Raw genomic sequence first — 15,114 nt, 5'->3', positions numbered from 1 at the left:
ATAATTATAAAAATGATTTTTTACTCACAGAAATAAAATAAGAATATTGTTGTGAACTATTTTACATTTGTTTTTTTTTTCTTTAGTATTTCTGGAGACTGCATTTAACTGCACTTTAATAGAAAGGTCACTGATGGGTTAATAAAGGGCCAAGGGTGGTCTGGCTACAGAGGCCAGGATGGTCTTTTAAAACCTCTTTAGCTGGCAAGACAGATATTATTAGCTCTGTATATCATCAAAAGGCCCATGTTTGAATCAAATAGTTCTTATTAATTTAATTATTTAACCAAATTTGCAATCATTACAATCCCCTTCAAAAGAAAAATTGTATTATCAATATATTTCCCATCAAGGATTCTGAGGAGCTTACAATTATCTGCAGATATATCCGTGCTCTGAGTGAGGTCCTCCATGTGAGACATTTCATCTTCCTCATCTGATATCCTTTATCACCTGAAAATGCTTTATAATAGATTGGGAAAACCAAACTCTCTTCATCTCTTAAGTTATAGGGCATCAGTTCAAAGGAAGGTCATTATGATATATTTAAGGCACGCAATAACTCCTAGGCATATTTTTTTGCCTGTGTAGGAGCCAAGCAAGCATTTTCCTTGTGGTAATATAAGTGGGAAAGATTCACTAACTAAAAATAAGTATGGCTTGGTAATCACTTAGAACGATCTGGTGAAGACCGAAAAGGTTAGGGTGATGGGGAGGTTGATGATGAGAGTATTAATAAAATGTGTCCTAAATTGCTCTCTAACTAAATCAATAAACCCCAGCCCAGAATCCCCGGGTCTCCAGGCATGGAGGGAGGTAGACTGGGGAGGGCATGCCTTTCGGACGATTTCAGTGTAGTGGAAACTTCATAGAAGTCTTGCCTTTTCTCTCCACGAGGCTGCCTTGACTGAAGTTGCCAGAGTCTCTGGTTGGAAGTGGAACTGCCTCAGCTCGGTGCTGTATGTGTGTCCTCTCTCTCGTGAGCACCAGATGCTCAGTATGTCTTAAACGGATTTTTTAAAAAGTAATGTATTATTTTAAATTCAGCTTGGTATGCAAGAATAAGGTCTATAGAGAAACATAAGAGCAGTCTTTCATGTTGCAAAGTTTTTTAGTTTTTTAAATATTTGTTTGTTTGATTGCACGAGGTCTTAGCTGCAGCACGTGGGATCTAGTTCTCTGACTGGGGCTCAGACTCTGGGGGTGCGGAGTCTTAGCCACTGGACCACCAGGGAAGTCCCACAAAGTTTTCTTAAACAGACCAAGTCAGAGAAAATTTATATACAAAGATAAATCTATCAAAGTAGATCTATAATGAACACCAAAACGCTTAGATGACAAATTCTCATTACTAGATATTACTAGATATATTTTGGGAATCAGTGATGCTATCTAACCATCTCACATGAACTTGAGCAAACTCTGGGAAGTAGTGGAGGACAGACGCCTGCTGCAGTCCATGGGGTCGCAAAGAGTTGGGCACGAGTTACTGACTGAACAGCAAGAACAGCATCTTGGGAATCGGAGGAAAACACAGATAAACTCAAAAAGATCAAATTAGATGGCCACTAATAGTCCATTCTAGGATTCTCCATCCTAACAATTCACCACTTGCTGTTTGGAAAATGCTGGCCTGCATTATGACAGAAGAAGAATATTACTCTATTCAATTTTATTCTAGAAAAATGGATCCTTGTTATCTGAGAACTAATGTGACTTGCGCCCCCAACCTCCCAGGACACCGAGTACCCTCAAAGACACACGGACTGAAATCTGCCTCCTGACATCGAAAGCCTTAAAAGTCTATCCCTCCTCCCCTAAAACACCGAACAGGAAGAGAGCATGCCTGGGGGCAAGGGCAACCCTGGCTTTAAGAATGTCCTGTGTACGTGACCAGCAAAGGGGACAGGGTCACAACACCTGGCACCTCGGCCCCCTTTCCAGATCCTTCTCCTTCAACCAGAAAACCCAAGAGAACACGCACGTCAGAAAGTGCCACGGGACTATGGCATGGCTGAGTGGGTTTTCATAGCATTCTGGGCTTCTGAGCCCCTGAAGCCAAAGGCCAAGCCCAGAGTGGTTCCCAGCTTCCTTTGCTGGGCAGTTCTCCTGGCTCTGAAAATGCTTGGTGCCGGGTTTCTGAGGCCTGGCGGCTTTAGGTGAAATGCAAGGTCGGCCTGGGTTGATTTAGTGCTTTATTAGCTGTTTATACAGTACTGAAGCGGCACAGGACGTATGAAAAATGACTTTCCGATCTCAGGGAGTAAATCAGGGCTGCTCGCGATTCCACTTAATACTTAACTTGGGCCAGTAAAATATTACACCTGTTATTATTCAAGGCAAACACAGCCCTTCCATTTGCTTATTGAGGAAACAATTTATTTGAGGACATTTAATTGCAATAGTGAAGCCTGCCTTGGGGGGTTAATCCCAGTTTATCGATGCAATTAAAAGCAGTGTGTGCTGGGTCTCATATTTATTATCTAGAGGGAGAGTGTTGACACAAGCCGGTGTTAAGCCTGGCCGCCCCAGAGCATCTGGGCGGCGTGAGGTGTAAGTTGCGGGCTGCCGGCGTGTGTCCGGGAACATCACTGTTTGTGCTCCGCGTAACCTGAGTTTGCATAATCTAATTGGGGAAAGGCTTCTAATTTGATTTTACTTGGAGCAATATGGGTTCAAATGGTCATACGGATCCAGCGCTGTTTGGTTTCTTGTCAATGATTCATGGCATCTTAATGCCCCCCAGACAAACACTAAAGCTTGTCACCTCACATTTGGCAGCAGGCCTCGGTCACCTTGGCGTGCAGCCCACCCCCGACTCCTTCCCCAGCCTCTGGATGTCTGTCCTTCTCCACCTCCAATGTTATTAGGTCTTGCCTAAGTCAGTTCCTGGGCGCCTGCCCTCTCGAGGGGTGACAACCTCCTCACAGCTTGGAGGGACTTGTCTCCCAGCGAGCTGTTCTCAGATGGGGTTGGGGGGGGTATGGACAGGAAGCCACCTGCTGGCCCCACACCACCCCCCACCCGGGGTCACCATGAGATGTGGCCAGTTCCAAAGACCTTGAACATCTCTCTCTTTTCCCCCTTTTGGTTACTATCTTCGTTTTCTTGATCGTATTTCTGGGGCTTTTCTTTGGGCTTCCACATTTTTCTCTTTAACTGTCTGTTTAATACTTGCCTCCCAGTCTTGGGAACCACCTCCTGATTTAATTTTGCTGCACTAATACGCGGAATGGGGACCGGCCTGAGGTTTCTCCACTGCCAGCCCTCCCCTTCCTGTCGGCCTCCTCCTCAGCACAGCTCCGAAACCCGCTCGTTTGCCTGGGCTGGCCCTGGTGGCCGCGGCTTCTCTCAGCAGGTCACTGGTTTGCATCAGTGGCCTTCTCTGTGCGTCCTGACCGTCCCCCCGGCTCCGTGTCTGGGGTGCTCCCAGGCTGTTGGTGGCTGGACTCCCGCACTCGAGAGGCGTACAGAGCAGTGGCGCTTGGCTTTTCAACAGAAACGCGAGGCTTCGTCCTGCTGACATGTCACACTGCCCCCTTGCATGGTGGCAAATTCTCCGCTGCGAGGCGCTCGGACGGGGACAGATGCTTGGCGCGAAGGCCTTCCTGCCGAGGGCTGCCAGGCTGTGGCAGGAACAAGTGTGAGCACAGCGACGCGGGGCTTCGGGCCATGCGGGTCTCGGTTCAGATCCTGTCTCCGCCACTTGCTGGATGCGTGATTTGGGGGCAAAGCAGCCAAAGTCCCCAGGCTGCACCCCCTCCCCTGTAAAAGGCCTTAATACCACAAACGGCAGCTGGACTAGCATAAATGACCACTTCTCCACTGGGCTTCCACCATACTGAAATACCACAAATGCTGAAACATCCCCTTCTGTTTGATGACTTTATGAGCCTCCTAACAACTCTGTGGGCTTCCCTGGTGGCTCAGCTGGTAAAGAATTCGCCTGCAATGCAGGAGACCTGGGTTCGATCCCTGGGTCGGGAAGATCCCCTGGAGAAGAAAATGGCAACCCACTCCAGTATTCTGACCTGGAGAATCCTGTGGACAGACGAGTCTGGTGGGCTACAGTCCATGGGGTCGCAAAGAGTCAGACACGACTGAGAGACTGATATATTCATTTTCAATAACTCTTTAAGGATGGATGGCAAAAGACATTTTTCACGGATGATGAAATTGAGACCCAAGGAATTTAAGTAAAATGCCAAGGCGATGGGTAAAGAATGAGAGCCCAGGGCTCGAGCAGAAGTCATGCTTCCGTTGTGAGATGAAAAGAAAACAAGCTTCCCGCACCATTCCCTGTGCAGCCCGGGGTTCTTCCCTTAGAAGGGTCCTGGAGAGACAGTCCTGGGATCCATTCCATCACAGGTGACCCGGCTGCAGGTCCGCCTCCACCAAGCACTATCCCTGCTGCGGGGCAGGATTCCACTGTGTTTCTGTTTCATCTGTGCACGCTTTTCCCTCCCTTCAGAAGGAATTAAGTTCCTTGAGCACAGAAAGGTATTTTAAGTGACTGCTTTATCCTGCAATATCAAGCTGGTTGTGCAAGAGGCTTGATGAGCAGTTGCTGACTTGGATCATGTTAAATAGATTTGGGGCCAACACACCAGAAATGTCTCTGTGAGTGTCACCTGGGGCAGGGGAATGAGGCTGGATCCTCACCCCCTCCCGCCACAGCGGGAGATGTTGCAGGGAGTGGAGGTATTCCAGACTACAGTTTCAGTGAGCGCATCCTCACTTCCTCATCCAGCAGAAAATTCGCTTGGGGAGCTTACCTGCGCTCCCGCCCCCCGGCTGGCCTGTCTCCAGCCCCTGCTCTGACCACGTTCAGACTAAGCAGTGGAGACGAAAATAAAATCCATATGTTTTGCTCCGGGCTTGGCCGTGACCCCCAGGGTGGACATGACCCCCAGGGAGCCAGGCAGACGTCTGCAGCGTTTGCCATCTAGTGATCTGTGGTCAAGGACTCTTCTTCCCGTTAACCTGTTGGTGCACAATCGGGTTAATAACCAGAAAGATGAGCTGACCACAGTTTGATCTTCCCCAGCAGAAGGATTCAGGGTGAATTAAAGGAGACGGCCTGCCCTGTCCACTCTCTGGGAAAGGCTGGTCTACTGTGGTGCTTGGTACTGGAGATTTTCCAGTAGCATCCAGACTGAAGGGTTCCCCCCTCCCATCTTAGGCAGAGCGGCTGAAGGAATGGGCACCAGATTCAACTGGCCAAAGTCCTCCTCTCCCCTCAAAAGATGCCACTGCAGTAAAGACCCCAGGCGCCAGCTCCTCCCTTTTCCTGGAGCAGTGTCTTGGCAGAGAGGCAACTCACGGAAGGGCGGCTAACTGGGGTCCGGGCGCAGGCGGGACCCTGGCGAGGCCCCAACTTCTCTGGCCTGGCTTCCCACGGCCTCAGACGTCAGACGCCCAGACTTACAAAGTTCATTCTCTAGTCCCCTCTCCAGCTCCCCTGCACCATCAGCATTCAGGGAGCAGGCCCAAGAGCAGGACCCCTCTGGGCCAGGAGGAGAGAGTTTGAGGTTCCTGCGGAAGGGGATCTCCAACAGAGGCTGTGGCAGGAGGCTGCCCCAGGGCTGCTGTGCCAAGTGATCTCATGTTCCCACCTTCAGGACAGGGACCTTGAAGAGGAAACCGGAATCCCTGCTCCCTCCGCGGAAGGAACCCAAGGTGCCTAGAGATCTTCCCAGTCCAGAAACTTGTGGGAGGGGAGACTCAGCTCCTAAGAAATGTGCAAAATCAGTTTCTATCTGCCATGGCCCGGTGAGGGGCGGGGGGGGCAGGGAAGGAAAAGAGGGTGAGGGGCTTCCAGAACTCTGGCTGGAGGAAACCACCCCCCACCCAGCCTTAAAACTGGGGAAGGTTTCTATCAATAGAAGTGGCCTGGGGAGCCTGAGCCTGCAGGGAGGTCTCCTGAGAGGCTCAGGCAGGGATGGGGCAGGGATGGGGCAGGGGCTGGGGAAGCTTGACATTAACCATGGGTCCTGGGACACGGCTGTGACTGCCACCCAGGTCCCACTTGGTGGCGACTCCAGGGAGCCAAGAAGCCGACCCTCGGGACCTACTAAGCATCCACAGCAAGTAGGGAAGGACAGAGCAGGGACTGGGCGCAGGGCTGGGTGTGGACTCTGCCCTCGCCTCCTCTCCCCTGGCTGGGCAGGTCGGCGGGTGGGTGGGGAGTCCTCCCATCAGTTACCGAGTTTGAGGCTGGGGGCAAGCAGGGGTGAGGGTACGATGGGGGTGAGGAGAGCTGGGTCGGGGTGGGAGCGGGAGCTAGGCGGGGCTCGCACGGGCCAGCTGGTCCCTAATCACCGCGCGGGTAGGGGGGAGGGGGCGCGGGGGCGCCGGCGGGACGCCCGCCTCTTCCCGGGAGGAATTAGTTAATTCATCAATTAATTAATTAAGGAGAGGAGGACCCCCTCCGCGGTCAAGCTGAACTTCTGCGCCGTCAGATGGTTGTGGGGGAAGGAACGCCGTTGTCGGGGGAGCAGAGCCGGAGAGACTGGACAGTCAGACTTAGCCACGCCGTTTCCTGAAAACGATGTTCAGGCCTTTCAAAGCAGCGAGGAACGAGAGGGCGGTGGACAGGGGAGCCCGGGAGCCGCCCGGGGCCGCCCAACGCACCCAGAGCCTGCTGGGTGGCAGCGGCCCGAAGCCGCCCGGAGGGGCTACGGGCTCCTCCCCGCAGCGCTGCCCGAGGCGGCAGGGTTAAAATCGAGAGCAGCCACGCAAAGGCCCCGGGCGTGGAGGTGGCCGCGGAGCCCAACCCGGGCAGACCCCGGTGCCCATCGACCCGGGCGCTGCCAGGAGGCCCGGCGGCCCATTTCGGCCAGATGTTCAAGACAGATGAGGGACCAGTAGTTAAAACCCGCATTATATAGTTCTGTCGGGTATAAAATTGCATGTGCTGACCCATATATTCTAACTGGAAACGGACTCGAGTCACTTAAAATATTGCAACGTCGATAGGACTAATTAATTGGAAATAAGAAACGAAAGAATACAATTAAACGAGAAGAGAATCATTTTCTAATTTAATAGAGGGACATTTATAAAGATCACAAGCTAAAAGGCATCGAATGATCCTATCGACATTCTATTAAATCAGCCCCCGCGCCCGGCTGGGAGGAGGAGGGCCGGCGAGCGCAGCGTCCGCCCGGGTTTGGTTCGGGGTCTGGGCCCCACACCCGCACGTTCCCGTCTGACCCGCCTGCCGCCCTCCCCGCGGAATCGCTCCTGTCTCTGCGCCGCTTAGGTCCGCCCAGGCCAGCAGAGCCCTGCCTCTGCGAGAGTCCCCGGTTCGCAGATAGATTACAACAAAATTACTAATTGGAAAATGAAATTGTCAATAAAGCATCTCCCCACCCCCGCGTATACAATATCCTTAAATATTAAGTTATTTTATTAGACCCATTTCCTAACAATAATTTATTGCAATAAAACAGACACCGCAGGTCCACCTAAATTGTCTTTTCATAATGAATAAATTTAAGCAGGCTAATTAATATATAAACTAGCCCGATTTGTCAAGTTGATTTGTATTTCAGTTAATTGTGAAAGTAATTACCACATGGTCAAATTAACAGCTTTCTGGAAATGACCAAGCCTGAGGTTTTATTTCCTTCCTGGGTGAAGAAAATTCATTTTTCCAAGCTCTTGATGTGATGAATAAAAGTCATAAATCTGGGTGATTGGTGCAGGCAGAGTCTAAATGGCTTCATATTTCATTTTAGGTTTAATAGAAATATTCATGCTCTGTTTTAATGAAATTAAATTGAGGGGGGATGGGGCTGGGAGGCAGCGGCTGGGGGCTTAAAGCGACAGCGCAGGCTTTCCTCCCCCACCTGCAAGCCGGGCGCTGAGGTCACGTCCAGCGCAGCCCCTCAGCCTCTCCTATCCGTGGGAGCCCAAGGCCTGGAGGGCCTCTTCTGCAGCCGGCTCACCTGGGGCGCAGGCGGGGGCAACCAGCCTGAGCCCCAACCCAGGTGCACTCTCAGGCAGCTGGTGCCCTCTCCCACGGGGCTGAGGTCAGGGGCCAAGGGCAGGGGCAGCCGCTCCCCCAACACCTTTCTGCCTACAGTGGACACGCTCTGGCCTGCGCTGACCCTTCAGAATCCGGGGTCCCCTGGTGGGGACACGCGGGAAGGACATGTGGCAGAGAGCCCCTCACTCACGCCCTCTGCCCTGCGCCCCCTGTGACATCCCTCCTCCCCCCCAAGGTGACCTGCTCCAAATCTGGAGCACCGAGGACCCAGAAGAGTGGAGGGAAGGCAGGCGCTGGGCCGTAGGCCTCTCCCTGGTCCTCAAGGGAAGTGGAGGCGCGTCTTCAGGCCTAGCGCCTCTGCTGTATTCCTCCCAGGCCCGCTGCTCAGACTTTAGGGGAGGCCAGCTCTAGACGGCGGGGCTGGGTACAAGGTCCTCAGGGGTAGCCCTGGGCCCCAGGACAGTCCTGGATCTGCAGCCCCCTGATCAGGGCTGATCTGTGACTTGTTGATTTCCCCTGAGCAAATAAGGCTTTGATGCAGTTCCGGCAAGAGTGGTTAGCTGATGAATTGACAAAAACTAATCAGCTTTATTGGGAAACAGGTTAAGGGCACGGGCGTGTCAATAATTCTCAGCCTGACCCCCTCATCCATTAACCGAGGCAGGCTGATTAGAGTAAGAAGACCCTCTCGCATTTTGCACTGAAATTGCTTTCATAAACTCACCATTATTAGCAGTCGATGCGAGCAGCTAATTTAGAGAAGACATCCCAGGCACGTCACATCTATCATCCGGGTTTATGTATCATTATCTCATTTACAGAATGTCGCAGTGTAATATGTGTTTTTGGCAATAGGCTTGGCCCCCGCGCCTGGGCTGCGCCGCTCTTTTTAGCAGCACAGCGGGGACCTCCTCGCCTTCTGCCCCGCCACCCCGCCTGGAAACCCGTGCCTGTCGGGGCCGGAGGCGCACGGAGAGCCGCCCCCTCCGTCCGAGAGCGTCAGGGCCGGTGGTCGCCGCCCCCGCTGCGCCCTGGCTAGCTGCCGGGCCGGCGTCCCCGCCCGGGGGCTCCCTCGGCGGCCGCTCCTCTGCGCCTGGGGGGCGCGGTCCCCGGCCTCCCGCTTGGACCTCGGCCCACTGGGTCGCTGAGAGGCGGGAAGGCCCCCCTCCGCCGCTCCCCACCCCCGGCGGCGGCCCCACGGCCCAGATGCGCCCGGGGGGAGAGGGCCACCTGTCCCTCCGGGTAATTATTTTAATGCAGGGGCGCAGCGTCTCCGGGTGCGCGCCTCTTGGAGCGACAGACGGCGCGGCGCAGAACCCTCTGCAGCCTTTCAGTGGAATTTCCCAGATGGGCCGAGGGGAGGCCAGGCGGGTCACCAGGGGCCGTTTAACGAGTTCATTAGCCAAATTATCTTGCCCGCCGCACAGGGCCCCGGAGACTGCGGGAAGGCAGCGAGCGCCGGCCGTTCTCACCCCTGGTCTCGAGGTGCGGGTGGGGAGGGCTGACTGCAGGGCTCCAGCAAAGCCCCAGGCCAGCCGGGTCAGGGAGAAGAGGGGCGGCGGATCCTCTGTTGTTGAGCAGCAAACATGCCACCTCCCTGCCATTGTCAGGTCCCACAGGTAGGAAACTGGCCGGGGCAAAGGTCGCTGGGAAAAGGGGTTATTAGATGCGTGGAGTGACTGACCAGGCCGTGGTGTGAGGCCGGGACTGCAGGGTTGGAAGCAGAGCCTGGCCTCTCTGCTGTGGGCTCTAAAGCAAAGTGCCTGTTTTCTCAGAGCCTTAGTTTGCCTGTCTGTAAGATGGGGGCATGGGTACACTTTCCACAGTGACAATGACTATTCGAGGGTGGCCTGAGGCACTCAGGACTGAGCACTTGGACATCCTGGCAGGTGGAGGGGGCGGTGGAACACCTGACCCCGCCGTACTTCCTACCAGCCCTTCTCGGGGCCTCAGATTCCTCTCGGGGGACATATTCCCTGTTCACCTGGTGGGGGAAGCAGGGAATTGCCTGCTGACCACACCCCACCGACCCCCACTTAGGAAACCTGGATGGGGCTGTGATGGGGCGGGGAAGCTCAGGGATGGTGTCCTTGGCAAACCAGCCGCCTCCTGTTTGCAAATACAACCCCCAAGTCCACTCCCAGCCTGAGAGCCATCCTGGGGCCCTGAGCGGGCACCTGGAGGGAGACGCTGGGGCTGGGCTGAAAGAGATGAACTTGACCGAAGATCCCCCAGCTCTGGGCGGGCGCAGCAGGAGGAGGTCCAGCTTCTCTTTGTCCCCCCATCTCTCCGCCTACACCCCCCACCCCCAGCTGCCTCAGCTTCTGCCACCTCAGCAACTTCTAAATAGACCAATTAGCAGCAACTTCCTGCCATTACCCACCGTGAATCTGGACATTAGCGCACTACTATTTAGCCATAATTTGGAGTCAGAACGCACTAAAAAATGCACGCACTGAAGCGTTAAAACGCCCCCAAGCAACGTCTTCCATGTGTTTGTGGGGACTCGGCAGTCAGGGTCCAGGCCTGCGGAAGCCAGCCTGTGCTGTCTGACCTCCGGGAGGGGGGCAGACCTGCTGGCCTGGGCTCTGCAGCCTCCCGCCTCTGGGGTGGCGGGGTGCTGAGCGTGGAGAGGTGTCAGTGCCCCCTGAACACCTGAGCAAGCTGCTCTTCCATGACCAGACACATCCCCTGGGGGACCGGAAAGCTGTGCAGATAAGCCTTGTTCTCGGTTTTAAAATAAGAAATCACCCAGATTCAGGACTCACTCACGAGAGCTGCAGGTCTGAAGGGGTCCTGTGGGCCTCTGCGCTCTGAAAAGCTGGCTTCTCAGGTGTGCCTGCTACATACCTTGTTTCTGCCAACAGCATGAGTAGAGGCCGCTGTGTGAACCTACAATTAAATTACATTGAATTTAAATCCTCTGGCCAAAATGCAGTCTTCTCAGGAAGCTGTTCATCTCAGTTGAGGGTTGTTTACCCCCTCAAGGGGCTCCAATGAGCTTCCTCCCTGCTCCTGAATTTTGGGGGAAATATTGTTTCTCTTTTTAACCTGGGAGCTTTGAATTTGTGCAACAGAAAGGCTGGGTATACCTCTTCCTTCCCTGGTGGGAGGAGACCCACAGGGGTGGAAACACTCTAGGGATACCCCACGCCTGTCCCTTCGCCCTGGTGTCCCTGGAAGCTGGAAGGCTGCCCAAAGTCCCAGAGTAAGGCAGATATTTTTGTGTTTGGAGGAAATTTCCAAAAATAGAAGGCTGGTAGCTTGCTGGGATGTTCCAATGATGGGAATGTAAACCCTGCAGCATCCTCTGGCCTTCTTAGCAAGCCCTCAGCAATGCGCCCCTGGTTTGAGGCTGAGTCAGCTGGGAGGGGACAGACCGAGACCCCAGGGACGCCTGGAGGTGGGCTGGGTTTCAGCCCAGGTGCCTGGCTACACGCAGCCTGGAGTGGGGAACCGCCAGTGTGTCCTGCAGGCCCTTCCCAGTCCCTTTGACAGGCCGAGCGCCTGGGTCTAGGAGGAGGTCGGCGAATCAAAGGGTGCGCTAAGAGACACCTTTGCCCACCGCCCCCCCCCCCCGCCCGTTCTCCGGCTCTGCTGCTGGGGGGTCGGGGGACACCTGTGCAGCCTGCCCCGCCCCCCAGCTTGCCCTCCAGTGACCCCAGCCCCTCCCGCTCCAGTCCCCAGAGTCTCACACAGTTCCTGCCTCGCCCTCCTGCCCCTCCGCCCTGACAGACCTGGGGATTCCTCACCAGCATCTTCGCAGAGTAACCTGACTGCCTAGGTCCTGACTCTGGCAGGTGACACAGCACCCAGGTGCCCGTTTCCTGAAGGACGCCAGGCATGATGGTTCGACTGAAGTTCAGCAGAGTTAGTCCCGGGAGCAGTGCATGGTTTGGGCGGTTCAGGCTGAATCACCTGCACCCGTCCTGGTCTCAGCTCTGGAAACCTCGAGCTCTGGGGGGGGGGGGGGGGGGGGGTGGGGGGAGCTGGGCAGAACGGTTCCCAGGAAAAGCCGTCTTCCCGCCTGTGTCCCAGGGCCAGAGGGATAGAGTCGCCCTCATGTTCCTGCTCTGTTGTGCCTGCCCCCTGCACGTGGAAGGAGGCAAAGTGTAACTGATGAAGAAGGATGCCTGCCTTCCATTATCTGAACACGTGAATATATAGGTTTAATCCCAGCTCCACATATACCGTTCCAGACATGAACAGACATGGATGACAACAGGTCTTTCTTTCCCAGTGGTTTGTAAACATCTCCAGCTCTGCTTTCTTCGTCAAGGAAGGTGGGTGCAGGCAGTGTTCGGTGTTAAAGGGACACGCTGCCCAGAGTGGAGGGGCAGGGTCGGGAGGCAGCTTGATGGGAGGTGCTTCTCCTGGGAAATGGAGGGTTCTCCCTGTGGCCCTGGCACCTGGAGACTGAGGCCAGGGGTACCGCTCAGACCAGACCTTTGATCTCTCGCTGAGGCCCTTCCCCAGACCGAGTCCACTCCTGTCTATCCCAAACCTTCAAAGCCAGCTGGGCTGGGTCAATACAGATGCTGGAAACAGGAAGAGCCCGGTGTGCACAGCTTCACAGGTCGTAAACCACACAAAGACCCCAAACCTCCCAGACCGCTTCATCTCTCTGCCTCTCTCTTCTCATACAACTTCACAGAGACCTCCCATATGTATTACCTAATTCTTAACATAAACAGTGTGTGTGACCATTTTAAAGTCCTTTAGCATGTAGAGTCCATTTTGTCTAACCCTGACTTTTCGAGACAAAGAAAAACTCATCAAGATAAAGAAGCTTCTACATCTGCAATCACACTGCATTTAGAGAGGCACCCAGGGCAACCTGGGCCGTTCAGGTGGTGTGGGCTCAGGGTAACCAGGTGACCCGGTTCAAGCCGGGTCCCACACACAGTGTCCATTCTGTCTGTTCAGGCAGTGTTACCAGCCAGTCCAAGCAGAGTAGAAGCCCAGGGGAGGTGAAGGTTATGCGAGTTCGGGAGCATAGTTTCTGTGGAACAAAAAAATGGTAATGTGAAGTCCTCTAGGAGTTATATTTTTTAAAAAAGAATGATTTTGTTGGTAAAGACGGGGTGATTTATGAAGTCTAGCCCACACACCCCATCAATAACTAAGACAGCCCTGGCAGCAGTTATTTGAGGTTGCAGAGAGGCGGTCTACTTTGGGACGTTTACCTTGCAGTCACACCCCTGCCACAGCCTCCTACGTTGCTGCTCTCAGGACCAGCCGACCTGCAGCACAGGTGGAGGGGGGGAGGTGACGAGATGGGGAAAGGCAGCCAACCATGGGCTAAACACCCCCATCAGAGGGGTGCTCATGTTCGTTGTCTGCTCACTCGATCTTGGGAAGAGTGATCGAGAGTGTTGCAGAGTGGCAACAGACACCGTCACCTCCCTCGAAGGGCGAAGAAGGTCTTTTGTCCAGAACCGCTGGCTACTCTCAGGTCTCCTTGTAAAACCCTCCTTCCCCAGAGAGAACAGACAGGATGGGGAGCAGGGCTGGGGACGCTGGGAGAGCTGGGGACAGCCAGTGGGAATGTGAAGCTCCTGTAGTCACACCCATCTCATTTCAAACTCTGAGGCTTAACAAGTTTGCTGGGATGAAAGCTTCAACCTCTTTGAATCTGCACTCTGTGAAACAGATGAGAAATGCTTCATCAGGCATCACAGTGAGGATGAAGTAAGATAATTCTAGAAAGCCTGTGGCACACAGCAGGTGTTTGAGGGATGTGAGTCCACCCCTCTCTCCACTCAGAGGAAGGATGACTGCACTTTTACCACCATAGAGACATGATCTAGAGAAGATAACCACGTCAAAGCTGCCGTTTCTTGCAAAACTGTGTAACATTTATTCCAGTTGCTGTCACTTATCTGCCCCTATCCTCCTAATCTTCCTACTAGTCCTGTGGGTCTCGGATCTACCCTGTTAGAGTGAAAAGGAAACACGGCTCACCCCCGGAACCAGGAGTCACTGTGATCCACTCTCACCTGGGTAAAAAGCCTTTGAAGGGAAATGACTTGGTCCCTGCATTTACCACTAAAAGTCTGTCTGTAGCAACCTGACCTGCTAATTGTAAAGCTTACCTGGCCCTGTGTTTTATCCTCCCTTGGCCCTCGGCCCCTCCCACAGCCCCTTCCTTTTAGTCACCTCTCACCTGCAGGGGAAGCCACCTAAGCTCCCTCTCAAATTCTCACATCGGTCTGGAGAAGATAACTAAGTCTGATGGAGCTGTTGACAAAGTCTGGTGTTGGTGGCCGCTGGGCTTTTGGACCTGCATGGTCATTCTTTCCACTTCAAAAAGCCCTTGGAAGTGTTTTTTACTGTAAATATGTTAAGTGCAAATGGGGGACGGAGGTGATGGCTGGACTCTCTCCCCACTGCCCTGCTCCGGATGAGGGAAGCCCTTTCCTCCAATTTCCCAGAGCTGCAGGCAGGAGAGAGCCTGCATCATTTAGCCCACGGCCTCGGGGCAGCAGGATCAGAGTGACCAGCCTCGGAGGCCTGCGGCCCTGCTGGGCTCTCCAAGGCCAGGGTAGGCGCCGCGTGCTGCGTGCGCACAGCCGGGCGTCCCTGGCCGAGAGGAAGAGCTCTGTAGTCGAGGGCCTGTCCCAGGGCAGGTGGGCGACGGCTGCAAGCCCATCTGCGTATTGCAGATTTTCACCTGGACCCGAGAGGGCTGAGGGAGAGGGTACGTGTGCGTCCCCCGCCCCACCACACACACAACACCTGAGCCGCACAGAAGTCCCAGAGAAGGTGGGAGACCGATGGCAGGGACACAGCCGCCCACCCCGGCCCCCCCCCGCCCCCCCCCCCCCCCCCCGCGCGTCTCGAGACCTCGGAGCAGGGCCGGGGACTCTCTGCAAACAGCCGCCAGATGTGAAAGCCGCGTGGGCTCTCCCGGCAGAAGCGGGCACCCTCAAGTGCTGGCGGGGAGGAGGGTCAGGACGCACGCTAGACTCGGGTAGGGCGGCCAGCACCTGCTGGCCCGCTGCAAGGTCTCAGGAGCGCGAGCAGGCACCGTGGGGGCGCGCCCCTCGCAGCCCCTCGCCGTCCCGCCCCGCCCCCGCGGCCCGGCAGCCCGCGCTCTTTAGGACCCCGCGGCGCGGGGG

The 15,114-nt window shown here is 54.8% G+C and overlaps 1 long non-coding RNA gene across 1 annotated transcript; it reads right to left on the bottom strand.

The window, feature by feature from the left end:
• Window positions 1–11,854: 11,854 nt before the first annotated feature.
• LOC123334864 lies at window positions 11,855–15,067 on the bottom strand. The gene is made up of 3 exons (XR_006553036.2): window positions 14,840–15,067; window positions 13,180–13,635; window positions 11,855–12,995 (listed from the first exon to the last, which is right to left on the bottom strand). It is a non-coding gene; the product is annotated as an uncharacterized LOC123334864 (long non-coding RNA).
• Window positions 15,068–15,114: the final 47 nt, after the last annotated feature.

This window comes from Bubalus bubalis, chromosome 8 (assembly GCF_019923935.1).
Source record: "Bubalus bubalis isolate 160015118507 breed Murrah chromosome 8, NDDB_SH_1, whole genome shotgun sequence".
Classification (NCBI taxonomy): Eukaryota; Metazoa; Chordata; class Mammalia; order Artiodactyla; family Bovidae; genus Bubalus; species Bubalus bubalis.
This window is presented reverse-complemented; position numbering and strand designations above follow the sequence as displayed.